Here is a 14,072-nt window from a genome sequence, read left to right as displayed (position 1 = left end):
GTCAGACTCTTGACTCTAATTTTGCAAAACAGTTGTAAATCTTTGTAGTTGTTATCTTTAGCACTATATTTCCAAGTAGTAAATTAGAGAAACTGAGCAGAGAAAACAGATAGTTTTGATTAAATGATTGTTTTTCCTGCCTTTGGTCTCTTTTACTGCAGTTCCAGACTTTTATTGAACAGAAACTCATGTTATGTTTACTGTAGTATAATATATGGTACATACAATGCTTTGGAACAATGTCAAAATGACTATTTGTCTCAAATACAACTTTTGTGTTTTGTATTTTTGTACCATGTTATTTAGTAATATTGGTTTATTTACATTTCATTTTGCTTTAACTAATTATAACCTTAGATTGGATCCTGCATTGTATTGTAAGACTAGTTGCACAAAATGAACATTTTAAGAACAAGACTATGGGACTAGATATGTATTAATGTGGATCATGGGTGACACCTATTAGCAATGGTCCATATGACCCATCACATAACTAGTGGTAAATTGTTCTTGGCAGGTTTTCTAGCTGACCCAAACTTTACACTTGTGATTTATAATTTGACAGCTCAATAAGATAATGAAATCGTCCATATGCTGGGGTTGTACAAAACTCCAACCTGTCAGGTCATCAGGTGCATGTCCTACCAATTAAATATAGTGCCATATTTCTCTACTAGGGCACCAATTTTTGTAGTCAGAAGACAGGACATAACCTTGAAAATCCAGAAACAGATGTTTCAAGGTAGAATGATACAGTAGGTAGTGTAGGGTAAGAGCATGAGCTGATATGAGTGATAGATGCAGAAGAGAACAAAATAGGTGAATTTGTTATCTCTCTTATTTTTGGAGTTTCAAAGGATATTTGTAGGCCCTGGGCAGGTATAGTTTTTTTTTTCTTGTCGTTGCAGGATCTTTAGGGGAGATAAGAAAGATAAGTTAAAAATTACTTTGTCTTTGGTGTATAGTTGCCTGCTTCTCTACAATCTGAGTCAAACAAAATCTATATCACCATATGAAAAAGGGATAATTAACAGAAAAACACTTAATTACAAAGCAAACAAAAGAAAAAAAAACATTTATTATTATACTATAGTTATATTTATAATAATACTATAGTACATAGGTTGTAAAAATTTTCCTGGAAGAATTTTATGTATCTTACACCCTTTCAGAATGCTTTTTGATACTGAAGTAAGCTTAATCATTAGGTTTTGATCAGTGATGCATATTTACCTGGTTTTACATTTGTGGCTTGAGATTTTGTGTTTACTTTTTGATTTCAGTGATGCTGTGCATGTACATAGTGGGAGACTGTGGTTTATTTAGAAAGAGTTTCATCAGTCTCAGAAGATAAAATAATTTCCAAAGAAGATATTAATGGGGCTGAACTGGATCACGATTTAAAACCAGAGGTACCCTGTGCTACACAAGCTGATGATATTGATGAAAATGTCCCACAGCTAGCTAGCAGGATTTTTCTGGGAAAAGAAGACCGATTTGGAGTACCAAGAAGGAAAAGATCATGCCATCTGTCCTCCAACATTCTCTGGGGAACATAAGTTGAACATATATAAAGAAGAACCTGTCAACATTTACTTGAAACTAGTCCCCAGGGATATTCTGAAAGATATAGTTTTTCAATCCATCTTATATGGAGTGCAGTACAGTTTTATGCTGTCTGTATTTTAAACTTACTGTCCTTGAGCTTAAACTTACAGTCCAAGACCTTCATTAGAATAAACTTCATGGCTCATATTTGCTATACCCGAATAAAAATGTACAGGTGTGGGAAAGCTTCAGTGCCAAAATCTCTTTATTAGTGTTCTGTGTTTTTAGTGATTTTTTAAATCTAAAATTAACATGCATATGTTTCAGCATTTGAATATTTAAAATACAGTATATGAATTTATTATTAATATTATTTATAATTTTTTATTGTGAATATTGAAAACCTGAATGCTCAAACCCTTACTTTACAAAATATAATGAATAACTTTTTTTTCAGGCACTTTACCATCTGCATTTAAGGTTGGCATGTTAAAGTCATTACTCAAGAAATTAATTTTGGACCTAACTCCCTAATCTTCCATTCTTGGAAAATGTCTGCAAATTAACTACTATAATTTCATAATATTCATAAAATATTTAAATCTGATTTTCATCCCACTCACAGAACCAAAACAGCTTTAATAAGAAGGGTCAATGTGCTTTTGTTTACTTTTCTTGTCCTTCTAAGTGTTGCCTTTGACACAATTGACACAAAAATTAAACATCTTCAAGTCAATCTTTGTAGCTACTTCGTCTCCTGGATCAAATCATACCTAACAGATCCACGCATGCATGATCAGATGGTCAGAGACATCACAACCCAGAACAATAGACCTAAGATGTAGCACCCAGGAAACCACAGTTGCTTTACTCAGATAACCCTGACAAGATCCCCAAGACGTGCTGTCCCAGCTTTGACTTTGCTAAGATTATCCATGTTTTACTGCAATTAATGTACCAAATACATTGTCTGATGTGGGAAGGGGCATCCATCAGACTTGGGACCCCCAGAGGTTCATTTGAACTCACTGGAAGCTTTATTTTCCTCTCCTCTCTGAGCACATGGCCTGTTTTGTTACATTAGTGTTAATTGCTATATAATTCTGTAAAGATATCTGTGGCAATTCTTTATGAAAGGTGCTATAGAAAATAAAAGATTGATTAATTGATTGGTAGATAGACACAAACACTGAGTAATAATTCTAGAATATTTTAAATACAGACCAAGTAGCCTTACCTCAGTTGCAAAACACCTCAATCAAAGCTGGTGGAAAAATATAATAACCACAGTAATATCTAAGTGAAAACTGTTTTCCCCAGAAGATAGTCAGCAAGGGATTAGTAGAGGGAGATCACACCTAAGTTATATGATTTCTCTGAGCAAATAAATACAGCAGTGGATAGCTTTAGGACATACTGTACAGTATGACATACAGTATCTTTGGACTTTCAGAAAATGTTTAAAAAAGTACTATATGAGGGACTCCAAATTAAACCTCAAGTTAAATCTTCATGAATGAAGTGTGTGTACACGGGTAAACAATTACTTGAAAAGCAGAAAAGTGGCTAATAGTATAACAGCTACACTTGTAATGAAAGATGAAAGATGCCGTAGAAACCAGACAAATTAAATTTATCATGGACAAGAACAAAGTATTACATGCAGGAACATCTATCATTTTCTACCTTTATACAATACAGGGTTGCGGGGGAGCTGGAAGTCTATCCCAGCAAGCATGCAAGAACATATATTTCAGATATCAAAATATTGGTATTGAACTACAATAAACAATACATGAGAAATCTGGGAGCTTATGGTGACTTATAATTTTCTTCAAACAATGCAGGGAACCAATAAAATGCTTAAGTATATTTCTAAGGGCTCATGGGAGGTCATATTAAAATTATAAAATGCATTATTTATACTGTATCTCGCTTGGAATATTTTATTTAGCTTTAGAGAGAATAAGGGAACTGAATCACTTAAACTTGCCACATAAAAAAATATATATTTAGGGATTTGATTCAGGTATTCAAAATCCTGAAATGACTTGACTATTGTAAATACTTCAAGATCAGCAAGATGCAAGGCACCAGAATGTCAAATAAAAATTACATTAAAGGGAATTCAAGTAAAAAAATCAGAGATGTATACAGTATAGGCTAATAGAAGTGAAGTCTGGTCATGTGGTTGAGATCCTTTATGAAAGGGATAAGTAACCCTGGTCTTTGAGCGTCATGCTAATTTCTGGTTTTTGTTCCATATTATACCTTACTGACCCAATTGAACAATTCAAGACAAGGAGAGAGATCAGTTGTTTTCCAGCTCTTAATACGTTGCTAATTAAAGAGTGCTTTTAAAATCGTGCAAAATCCCAACACTGGAGAACAACGGTTGCCTACCTGCTTTAGCTGAATTGGATAGGAATAAAACGTTAAGATCATTCATTTACTATCAAGCAAATATGCAAGATGGCCCTAGTCAAGAGGCCTAGTCTAATTTGTCTAATTTCTTATGTTCCTAAATCAATTACAAATGTCGTACGTTAGGCTCTACCAGGTGATTTATGAGCTCTGAAAAGCATACAGTACTAACTGGTCTCGGGGTTTCTAATCCATTTGATGACTTCAATACACATTTTTTTAATTTTTAAGAATACTGTTCCAAACACACATGCCTATGTGTATGGGTTTCTTTTGCTTAGAGAACAGATTTCTTATTACAGCCTAATCTTCTGAAGTCAAGATTTAAAGGGAATCCTATCCTCCAGCCTTGAAAACTTTATAAGTGCATCAACAGCAATTTAGATTATTTATAGGGGGAAGCGTATAAATGCTGAAAGTATACATTCCATAAATAATGTAAATTCTGTAATATACTATGATCAAACTGGATTCTTTGTGCCATGAGAACCTTTTTAGAAGTGTTGAATTCAAGAAATCTTTACATATTGATACATATATTGTTTTAGAGTTCCTAACTATAGTAAATACATATACTGTAGATAGAGTTTTGATCATACTTTTTGAATACTTTCTTTGAATACCTTGCCTTTGACAGTGTGTTACACTCAGAATGCTGCTAGCTGCAGAAGAAAAATCAGTCTGTACAAATAGGATTAATAAGTGAATTATTTTTAGGCTTACCTAAAACCAATACTGAAAAATTTGTAGTGCACAGGGACATGATTAAATGGCACTTAGACATGCTAGTATTTAGTGTGTTAAGATTAAAATATTCCCTAACTGCTGAATGATTCACAAAATATAAATGGTGCTCCCTGGACAATAACAGAGACATTATTGTTAAGTAATCTCCGGTTAAAACATTTACATTTACATTACTTGAAGAATCCCTCCAAAAAGATTATAGTTTTAGAAGAACATCTTTCTTATTGCTGATTTATTGTGGATATACAATATGAAAAAAATGCATCACTTTCACATCTTTCCGCACCATATTTGAAATTAGGCTTCCTTTCTGGGAAATTAGCACCAGCTGGTGAAAGATTACATGTAGGCTATAATGAACTGTGAATGCTATTTGAAAGTTTTTCTTTACATGCAGATGGTTTCTTTGAGAGAATGAGGTGGAAGCTTCTTTGGAGTCTCTGAAGTATTTGTTTAAACAGATGTGATCCAAATACTACAGGACAATGTGCTTCCTAATACGTAGTGCACAATTATAGAGAACTAGTAAAAAGTACAATAATGATAATGTTTTACCTTATTGAGGTTATCCTTTTTTATGTATTGTCTGTACATTTCATATATGCCTGTTTCATTTACTCAGATTCTTACTAAAATATTTTTTTTTATTAATTGCCTCTTGCTCCTATGTACTAAAAGGTTAATGTACGTCTGTGCCATTTTATCACAACAGGCAATGGTTTAGGATTAATGAAAAGTTCAAACCACAAAATGTAATAAGATACTTTCCACTTATCTTTTACAGCTTTGTGCCACACTATTTGCTAAAAAGACTATTTAGGATTAAGTCAATATCATTTGATAAAGGTCTCTAGATTAAAATTAATTTTCCTTAATTTACCAATTCAGACCTCTTTGGAATTTTTTATACATATTACATAGATCAGTCCATTATACTATGTATCTAACCAGAGGCTTCCTTCTGAGCAAGAAAGGCAATTTTCTACTAATAGCTGAGATCCCAGCAAATTTGATACTAATTTTTGTAATTCCCCACTAAATACACTACCATAATTTGAGTATTCCACCCTTATCTATAATAACTTATTTCTATCAAAAACACATGCATATAGTCTAAGAGTTATTTTTTTGAAGAAGTTTGTTAAAGGTCTTAAAAAATCTAAATACTTTAAATAATTATTACATATGCTCTATTTGAATCCAATACTACTAATGAAAAATAACATTCCTTTGACACCTGAATGTCATTGCTTGTTACATGAATGTCATACATCATGAAATGCCTTGCTTACATTTGTCATAGTATTAAAATGTTCTGTACAAAAAAGAAAAGGCTAAATTAAATCATATTTGAATGACAAATGTCACTTTGAAATAAAGCAAATTACAGCTGAAGGTGAGTCACTTGAATTACATTTACAACTAATCCACTAATAATTTTGTACAATTTCAAAAAAGAAATGCACATTTCTAAAAAACTCTATGACATTTTGATATATATTTATTTCAGAAAAATGTGTTTGGCAGATGGATCTAGGGAGTAACAATGACATTTACAGGCAACCATGACTCTGACTCAAATGACATTCAAAAGGGCAAGTTATTGTCATCTATTATTATTATTTTTCAGTATACTGTATAGAATACAATTTAACAGGTCAAGTTTGTTAACCAGAAGAAAGATAGTGTTAGCATGTCATAATCAATGAAAACCCTCACTAATTTCCAAATCACCAATAATTTTGCAGCTCGTCTGTGCACTATAATATATAATGGCAATAATAAAATATGGAAATAACAAAGAACAGCAGTATAGTACCTAAAATAATGAATAATAGCATGACTTTATACCTCCAAGATGTTACGATGTAGTCTTTGGACTGCCCTCTTTGGAATTTTTAATTGCATTCCACTATTATATGACAGTATTATAAAATAATGGAAACCTGTTGAATACCAATTAAGGATCTCCCTATGATTCTGATGACCAGGAAATTAAGAAAAGAACAGGAGGGAGAAGCTACTTCCCTAGCTAGGATATTCACTTAGAGATCCTTCCATATCTGGCATTGCTTAATAAAATATTGCCATTGTCTTCTAAGATACGGTTATTGTAATTATCTATATTTATTTGTTTTGATTAAATTGATATTCTTTACTATTTTTGTGTGTTTGCCATGGGAATGTCCTCTATTGTTTGGCCACATTTCTTTTCTTCTTAGCATTGTGTGATCCTCTGGTCAGGCAGCATAATTATGTTGGAGCTGCAGGAAACCAGATCATTAGAAACTGGAGGGCTCAGTCGTGGAGGTGGTTTCTGCATGATTGCATACAGTATGTGCCTCAGTGCAGCTAAGAATTTCAATCCAATTTCTTGCAATACCAGTAAGAAATGGAGGGAGTGAATGCAAGGCACTGCTAGACTAAAAGGGCATCCATAAGGAATATATTCCAGGATGTAAGGCATGTACAAATGTCTGCTGGCAGGAGCAAATAAATATTACATTTGTGTAGCCCCACCATCCTTTTCTCAGTAGTCCTAGAGTGAGATGATTGGATGAAATCCAAAATTCAATACTCAAACATAATTTTAGTTTCAGTCAGTTATCCAAAAGGGGGGAAAATGGGGATACGGTGCCTCTAGCTCCATTCAAAGAGGATGGATAACATCCTGGAGAGCACGCCAATCCACTTTAGACTGAAAACTGACAATATGAGACATGAGCACAAAAAGGGTCATATTCACTTGATTTGGCAGATAATTTAAGGTGAAATGATATTTGTCAGACTTTTACAAAATGTTTCTGAAAGCTTTTGTCTCTTATGGAAACTGCATTCAGACACAGTAATATGGACTTCAGTGGGTAATTGGAGAAGAGTCCCTCAGCATACTGATCTACAGATGCAGCCATTCAAAATGGGTGAGGTATTTCGCGGCATACCCCGGTGGGCGTGTCGCGGTATCACGTGGTATCACATGGTGTCACGTATCATTTGACGCTCTGCCGGAAACTATCTGGCGTCGCCTAGTAAAACCGCCAGGGGGAGCTTAACCTCTCATTTGAACTGTGTATTACAGCATGTTAATCATCAGTCATTAAAATGTTGGTATATTTTATGAAAGCAAGATTGCTCAGTTGGACAAAAGTACACAACCTACATTTATCAGAAATATTTATGCATCAAAGCCTTTACTGAAGATATTACTAATAGTATTAATAATGGATGACTTTGGACAAGCTGTATACTCAAAGTATAATTTCTTTAGCACATTTGTACAAGCACTTGGAATCTGTCCAAGCCATACTTTGTCAGGCATTTTGTTTTACTTCAACGGGCATAAAAACTTCCTTGCTTTTAACAGGGCGTTTCATAATTTCTAACTACGAAAATGATTTAAAATGCGACACCTATCTTTCAAATAGAGCTTAAAATATCACAAGGAACCTCAAGAGCACAGCAAAGAGTGTATTAAAAGACACTTGTATTTATCAACGCTTTCTTTTCCGTATACCAGATTTTATGGAACCACTTCAGAGGGGTGTCAGCCAGTCAGATTCCAGGAATCTGCACTTTAAAGGAAAAATACACACCGGTATTCCATTTCTCCCTAAACCTTGTAAGCTTCGAAGTCTTTAACTAACGTGATACCGGAGTCAACAAGCATACTTTTAGAATTTGATTTAAAGGGAATATAATATGGAATCGTGTATCTAAAGAATTTAATAACGGTATGATTATATCCGTGTACTGCGACAGGGCTGTGTAGGGCTGTTTCGCCTGCTTGTTCATGCGAGCTGTCTTGTAGCCTACTGGTCTAGGTGTGTGACTACCAACTGCCAGGATGTGTGTTCGAATCCAGCTGGTGCTGGACTTTTTAACAAACATTTCTTCGAAAAAATAGGTAAGCGATATTATGGGCAATCAATTGACTTTTATATTTCAAAATATCGCAACATGATCGATATTTGCGATATTTTGAACATATCTTCCCTTCTGACAGCGGTTCCTGCTTCTAGTGTGTGTGTGTGCAACAGAGTACATTTTTATAGAGAAATGGAGGCTGGACAGTATGCGTTACAATATAAACATTTATATTGATTTAAATCATGTTCTGATTTAAATCGCAAACGCGTGTTTAATTATGTGTTTTTTAATCATAATCAGGCTAATGCATTTCTACATTTTCTGTATGAACCAGCTTAGAGGTTCATACAGAAAGACAGCTTGTGTTTAAATTGAGTGTAAGGTAATTTATGCTTCTAAAGTCATGGTCAGCATTTACTAATGTACTGTGCTGTAAACTTTTTCTGTGCCTAGTCACATTATTTTATAGCGTTTTTATTGTGTTATTAAATCCGGTGGCGCTGTGTGTTAGTTTCCTGACTCCCATGTCATATGGTCTGTGATTGAATCCCATAGAACTATGACTTTATTTTTTAACAAACATTTCTTTGAAAAAATGAAACGTTTCCCTTGGTCAGAGATTAAATAAAACCTCACTCGCACCAAACAAATTTATATTTCTAAATATCACAAAATACGTTCATTGTCTTCCAATCGAGTCGAGTTGACATTGGAAGCCTGCCACACCCGGACTGTTAAACCAACGCATTAGCACGTCAAAGCCCATCGAGGGTATTGAGCCAGTATTGGCTTTAGTATTCCCCCCCTCTCCCCTCAATTCAATTCAATTCAAGGTGTTTTATTTGCATGACAGATGGGTACAAGCAGTGTTGGGTATGTATATTGTAACGCTTACGGCAGACAGGCACTGTGTAAGAGCCGGCGCACCAGAGCAGCGCACCGAGGGAGCGTCTGCATTTATAACTTAGTTTTTAAAATTAGTCAAGCAATATGAAGCATCTCGTTTTACTTAGTGCCTGAGCATAAAAAGAATAGGAGCATACTGCAACGCGTGTGAAGTCCATAAACGATATTAATTTTGGAACTTAAACATACAGTATATGGCTGGTCTCGGTACTCTAAAGAAAACATACACACCAGTATTCCATTTCTCCCTAAACATTTTAAGCATCGAAGTCTTTAACTAATGCGATACCGGAGTCAACAAGCATACTTTTAGAATTTGATTAAAAGGGAATATAATATGGAATCGCGTATCTCAAGAATTTAAAGACCAGACAATCGCAAACGCATTTTCAATAAAATTATTTTATTCATTCAGCAGTTTGTGAGAGGGACATCCAGCAGGGAGAGACACACACACCGGTTTTCATTGACAAAATTGTTTTTTTTTCAATTCCTCTTGTCTAACCCCCAAAGGAATGCCATTAGACTCAAACTGCAAAATAAACACATACAGAAAGAAAATATTTGTATAATTGCAAATCCTGGTACTGTATGAGTGATTGGTATGACTTTCCTCATTACAAATCTCTTATTAGAATTTAAATTTCTCTGTAACTCCAGGTCAGAACAGAGAAAATGTAACTGCCTTAAGGAGTTTACGATTATGAAAAATAGAAGGATAAGCATGATACGTATGTCTTCTGACATTTTCTAAGTCATGTTACTGAGCACCAAATCTTATTGAGAATATGAATCCATTTAAGGTTTATACCATTAAAGTAACTGTTTATTCCATGCTGAAAATGTTTGGACCAGACTTTTTTGAGGCCTGTTTAATTGTGTCTGAAGTCTGATGTTGTAAATTTTATTGTTAAAAAGATCCATGAAAATGTCACTACTAAAGTTAGCTGGTACTGTTGGTATTGTAAGTGGCAAGTAGAGCTCATATTTTAGATTTTGTGTAGTTGCTAGCGTTGAACTGTGTGTTGGATGCACATGAATTGAAGGAATGGGCAAACATAGCTGATGCGGATCCACAGAGCCAGCATATTAAGATGTTTATAATTAGAGGCAATTTGTTTAAATAACTAGGTATGGATACTGATGTGCAAGAGAGGTGGAAAGGCTGTTTCCTTAAGCCAGCACTATAAAATGTTTTATTCTCAGTGAGATGCTGCCATTTCATAGTGGGTTTCTAACACTGTGTATAGTTCCATCCACACAGTGCCTTTACTTCCATCCATTTCTAATCTCTTTATCCAGTACAGAGGATTTGGAGCCTATCCCAGTAAGCGACGGATACAAGGCAGAATACACCCTGGACATAGCGCCAGTCCATCACAGGACAGACAGACACAAACACACACACACCAGGGCCAGTTTAAATCTAACCTCAGAACCTTTCTTTTCAGAAGACTTAGTGTCTGTATCTGCTTCATTTTCTAATTTTGGTAGCACCTCTAACTGCTTGTCTTTCTTATATGCATTTACTTTGTAATCTGTGGTCCTTTTATCTGTTTTTCACATCTACTGTATTGCTTTGAGATGCCACCTTTAATGGTGATATATCAAATAAAGTTTTTTATTATTGTTATAGGGAAACATGATCAGATTTTCCCTGGTTCAGAAAAAAAGATCTAAAGTATACTAGTTTGTCACTCTTCTCATTCCCTTTGCTAAATGACTTTTCATACTAATCTGATCAATCTAACTGCCAGTTTTCTGTGCTTTCTCTATCCTGCTAGATTTGCAATTATTCTGAAAATTTTCATCTTGAAATAACTAATTTCTAAATACCTTTTTCACTGTTAACATCTTGCAGCAACTCTGCAACAAAATATGCACTCTGACAGTTCATCCTGCTACCAACATTAAATAAAACAAATCTTAAGATTTCTATATTTATGTCTTTATTTAGTGGTTTCATTAGTGACAAAGGCTAAACTTTCTTGGGAAAATGTCTTTTATGTGTTGCGGAAAAAACTGACTTGCTTTAACAAAATATATTTACAAATCCTTTCACCTGGCATTTTCGTAGTTAGAAATTATGGAACGCTCTGTTAAAAGCAAGGGAGTTTTTATGTCCGTTGCAGTTCTTTTGCAACATGAATATAATTATATCGTTATTAATTTATTGAGATACGCGATTCCATATTATATTCCCTTTTAATCAAATTCTAAAAGTATGCTTGTTGACTCCGGTATCGTGTTAGACTTCGATGCTTAAAATGTTTAGGGAGAAATGGAATACTGGTGTGTATGTTTTCTTTAAAGTACGGAGACCAGCCATATACTGTATGTTTATGCTCCAAAATTAATATCGTTTATGGACTTCACACGCGTTGCAGTATGCTCCTATTCTTTTTATGCTCAGGCACTAAGTAAAACGAGATGCTTCATATTGCTTGACTAATTTTAAAAACTAAGTTATAAATGCAGACGCTCCCTCGGTGCGCTGCTCTGGTGCGCCGGCTCTTACACAGTGCCTGTCTGCCGTAAGCGTTACAATATACATACCCAACACTGCTTGTACCCATCTGTCATGCAAATAAAACACCTTGAATTGAATTGAGGGGAGAGGGGGGGAATACTAAAGCCAATACTGGCTCAATACCCTCGATGGGCTTTGACGTGCTAATGCGTTGGTTTAACAGTCCGGGTGTGGCAGGCTTCCAATGTCAACTCGACTCGATTGGAAGACAATGAACGTATTTTGTGATATTTAGAAATATAAATTTGTTTGGTGCGAGTGAGGTTTTATTTAATCTCTGACCAAGGGAAACGTTTCATTTTTTCAAAAAAATGTTTGTTAAAAAATAAAGTCATAGTTCTATGGGATTCAATCACAGACCATGTGACATGGGAGTCAGGAAACTAACACACAGTGCCACCGAATTTAATAACGCAATAAAAACGCTATAAAATAATGTGACTAGGCACAGAAAAAGTTTACAGCACAGTACAATAATAAATGCTGACCATGACTTTAGAAGCATAAATTACCCTACACTCAATTTAAACACAAGCTGTCTTTCTGTATGAACCTCTAAGCTGGTTCATACAGAAAATGTAGAAATGCATTAGCCTGATTATGATTAAAAAACACATAATTAAACACGCGTTTGCGATTTAAATCAGAACACGATTTAAATCAATATAAATGTTTATATTGTAACGCATACTGTCCAGCCTCCATTTCTCTATAAAAATGTACTCTGTTGCACACACACACACTAGAAGCAGGAACCGCTGTCAGAAGGGAAGATATGTTCAAAATATCGCAAATATTGATCATGTTGCGATATTTTGAAATATAAAAGTCAATTGATTGTCCATAATATCGCTTTCCTATTTTTTCGAAGAAATGTTTGTTAAAAGAAAAGTCCAGCACCAGCTGGATTCAAACACACAACCTGCCAGTTGGTAGTCACGCACCTAGACCAGTAGGCTACAAGACAGCTCGCATGAACAGGCAGGCGAAACAGCCCTACACAGCCCTGTCGCAGTACACGGATATAATCATACCGTTATTAAATTCTTTAGATACGCGATTCCATATTATATTCCCTTTTAATCAAATTCTAAAAGTATGCTTGTTGACTCCGGTATCACGTTAGTTAAAGACTTCGAAGCTTACAATGTTTAGGGAGAAATGGAATACCGGTGTGTATTTTTCCTTTAAAGTACCAAGATCAGCTATATACTGTATGTTTATGTTCCAAAATTAATATCATTTATGGCCTTCACACGCGTTACAGTATGCTCCTATTCTTTTTATGCTCAGCTACTAAGATTTCCCTTCAGTGGTAAAATTCAATATCTACAACGGGCACAGTAAAGACGTTTACAGTAAGTCTTTCTACGACAGACCAACGGACCACGAGTGCCCCTGTCGGTCAACCAATCACGCACCGCGGTACCCCGTGTCATCTTACCTGCGGTATGTGTCTGTACCGCTCACTTTGAATGGCTGCATCTGTATCACTGTTGACTAACCTAGCAGCTAGGCTTTTATGCAGTAGAATTAAAGTGATCAGAAAGAGTATAGCAATGTTCCTGTTGCTTACAACGTAAAATTACCTGGTGCAGCTTAGCTCCTGTGAGCCATTTTCTTTGGATTGTTAGGAGATGAACCTCTGATAAGCAGAATGTTAACCGGAACATCATACATTTGATCAATTTTCACATCACCAGTAATGAATTGTCCATAGCTGCCCTTTGTTAAATTAAAATTCCAATATAGATTAATGTATCTGCCCTCAAAACCCTTAGTGCAGGTCAACTATCAGTAATTTGCTGATAAGGCAAGCTTGATTTACCAGTGAGGATCCTTTAAAGTGGGAAATAATAGTACATGCTGTATGACAATGTTGCGAACAATCACCACTCATGATGACATTACAAAAAAAATACTTCACAGCAATTTTGATTTGCTATATTGCTCTCCAGACCGCACAGTAACCTGAAAACAACAACAAAAAGAAATTACATGTCTACGTCCATTGTTGTCTGACCTGCAACTGAATTAGCTTGTCTTTAAC

Source organism: Lepisosteus oculatus, chromosome 3 (genome assembly GCF_040954835.1).
Source record: "Lepisosteus oculatus isolate fLepOcu1 chromosome 3, fLepOcu1.hap2, whole genome shotgun sequence".
In the NCBI taxonomy this organism is placed as follows: Eukaryota; Metazoa; Chordata; class Actinopteri; order Semionotiformes; family Lepisosteidae; genus Lepisosteus; species Lepisosteus oculatus.
Note: the sequence above shows the minus strand (reverse complement) of the source record.